The sequence below is a fragment of the Rattus norvegicus genome, chromosome 9 (assembly GCF_036323735.1).
Source record: "Rattus norvegicus strain BN/NHsdMcwi chromosome 9, GRCr8, whole genome shotgun sequence".
Taxonomy (NCBI): domain Eukaryota; kingdom Metazoa; phylum Chordata; class Mammalia; order Rodentia; family Muridae; genus Rattus; species Rattus norvegicus.
Window position 1 is genome coordinate 119,628,254 of NC_086027.1, and position 3,021 is coordinate 119,631,274.

General features: G+C 44.1%; 1 non-coding gene across 1 annotated transcript; it reads right to left on the bottom strand.

The window, feature by feature from the left end:
• Positions 1-1,579: 1,579 nt before the first annotated feature.
• Positions 1,580-1,722, bottom strand: LOC120094906 (small nucleolar RNA SNORA48). Its single transcript, XR_005489597.1, has one exon. It is a non-coding gene; the product is annotated as a small nucleolar RNA SNORA48 (small nucleolar RNA).
• Positions 1,723-3,021: the final 1,299 nt, after the last annotated feature.

Genomic DNA, 3,021 nt, shown 5'->3' on the forward strand with positions numbered 1-3,021 from the left:
AGGGGAAATATTTCTATCAGTCTTCATTTATTTATTTTTTATTGATTGTGAGTTTTACACCATGCACCTCAGTCCCACTCATCTCCCCATTCTTATCCACCCTTTGCCCTTACAACTTGCTCAAATAAAACACAAACAACCACCACAATAGCAAAACCGCAAAACATAGAAAACATGTCATCCTGGAGGCTGTAGTATGTCACATTGTGTCACACAGTATATCCCTTTGTCCTCAGGGCTTCACTTAAAATATGTTCACTGCAATGAGTCATTAGTCTGGTTTGAGATTTGTGGCTTCTGTGACACTATCAGTATTGTATCCTCCTCAGGACTCCTCTCAGTTATCCTGTTGTTTTCTCATGTCACTTCCCTATGTCACAGGGATTCTGCAACTTTGGAAATGAAGGACTGGCCCTTTTAGATGTCCCAATCATTTGCAGATTCGGGATGGGTCCATTCAGAGTCGTGAATCTGGGTCTGGGTTGTAGCTGAGATGGTCAGCTAGCCAGCTCTGCACCACCTGGGTGAGCTCTCCAGCACTATTCTGGCTGGCCACCAAGTCTACCATCAGCAGGAAGCAAATGTCAGTTCTCCGGATCTCATGACCCTGGAGTCAGCTCTCTTGACTGCCACCGGTAGTGAGGGACAGGGATGGGGCAAAGTATCACCCCTGTATCCATGCCACCTTACATCAAATGAGAGGCAGGGGCATGTCTCCTGTGCTCTTGCTCTTGGGCTGTCTCATCTGCATTCCCCATCACCAGGGTCAGATCTGCTGTGCTATTCAGGTGAGGTGCAGGGCCCACTTTCCCGAGTGCTCTGGATGGTAAGGGGCAGGGCTGGTTCTCCGTGCTCATGACCTTGTGGGCAGCTTTTCCTACTGCTAGAGGTGGCACTGTGGTCATCACACCTGTGCCCCTGCCACTTCACTGCAGATGAGAGGCAGAGTCATCTCTCTTACACCCATATCCTCAGCGCTGGCTAACCCACACCTCAGCTGCCAGAATTAATTCCACTGTGCTGCCTGGGCAAAGCACAAGAGCCTCTCTTCTGAATGCTGTGCTGTTGAGGGGCAGAGTTTGATATGCACAGCCCCGAATATCCACCTGCCAACACCAGGGACATATCCGAGTTCTCTAGGAATAATACGAGTCACGGACATCGACACTGGCCCCCTACCCATCCCTGTTGCTGAGTAAATAAAAATCAGACATGGCCCTAAGTGGCAGCTCAGGCTGGGACCTCACCATGGCGCCAAGTGGTAGGGTTGGCTACTCATAACAGGCTACTCCTTTTCACCTTGGAGAATCCAGTTTCATCTCTCTTCATAATGCTCAAGCCGCTCCACTTCTCCTTCTCTTCCACCTGATCATCACATACTCATCTCCTGCATACTGGCCATGCTGCTGGTGGCACTCCTGGGGCAGCACCCTCTGTCTGTGCTGCATGGCTTGGTGTAAAGGTGTCTATGGTCTGTCCTGTGATAAGCGCGAGAGGGCAAGTCCGTGGATGGCACTGTGGTGCACAGGTCTTTGTCTTCCTCCTCCTGCATTGTGCTGCCTGGATTTGATTTGATTTTTTATGAGTCTAAGGCATAAGACAGCTTTGGCCACCAAACCAGGCATCAAGTTAGGATAAACAAAGGACTGCCATCTGTTCTGGCCCTGACGCATATAAAAAGAATACCACCAACAAGGTGTCTCCTTGCCTATTTCAGTGTGTGTGTGTGTGTGTGTGTGTGTGTGTGTGTGTGTGTGTGTGTGTGTGTAAGAGAGAGAGAGAGAGAGAGAGAGAGAGAGAGAGAGAGAGAGAGAGAGAGAGAGAGTCTTCTTAATAAGCCAAAAATCAGCAGGAGTCCAAGAGCAAAGCAAAAATGAAATAAATATTGATTATAAGAATATAGCAACTTTGAGTGGATATAAGAAATAGTGGTTTACTTATTGCTGTAAGTTTCAACTGATCTTAAGTCACTGAGGTAGTAACTATACTGTGTTGCAGTTCTGTGGACTCCTCACAAGTAACACAAGGGCTACATTGCCTACCCTTTCAATGTGAACTTGAGTCTTTGCTTTGATGCTTTGTTTTGCTGTACTCTTTCAACAGGAAGAATTTTTTAAAAAATTATTAGTGTGTGTGTGTGTGTGTGTGTGTTATCCAACTTGTGTACCCACCAAACATTTTACCAACCAAATGATCTTGCCAGCCTTATAGAAAGAGCTTTTAAAAATATATTCTGAGAAAATATGCTTTATTTTGATGTCCAGTGTCGATGCATCAAGAAATGGCTTTCTATTGTGGGTTACTAGAAAGGACAAAAATAATTAGAAAATTTTTAAATGATTTGCCTAGTAATCACTATCCCCCAAAATTATCTTGTTTTAAATAATAATTTCAATTCATAGTTAATAAACTAACACTGCCATTGTTATTCCAGATCACAACATTCCAGTATGGCTAGCTACCTCTTCACTAAATGTAAAGAAACTTCATTAAAATACAGTAATCTTGGGCTGGAGAGAGGGTTCAGCAGTTAAGAGCACTTAACTGCTCTTCCAGAGGTCCTAAGTTCAATTCCCAGCAATTACATAGTAACTCACAACCATGTAATGGGATCTGATGCCCATTTCTGACGTGTCTGAAGATAGTGTAATAATTCTTTTAAAAAATACATAAAGCTTGAAATATTATATTTCTTGAATGAGAATGTCTTTTATTAGTTGACTATTTCAGTTATGAACAATGTTTCTTGATCAAACTCATTCAGTTCATTTTTCTCCTGCCCTTGATCATGCCCAATATGTCCTGCTCCTTCTTTCACGGACCCTGTATAGCCCTGACTAGTCTAGAATTTTTTATGTAGAACAGGCTGACCTTAAACTCACAGATCCACCACACACACACACACACACACACACACACACACACACACGCACACACACAGACACACACACACACACACACACACACACACACACACACACACCCTTCATTGAGCAGCTCTTTTTTTAATCAACTGAGTAT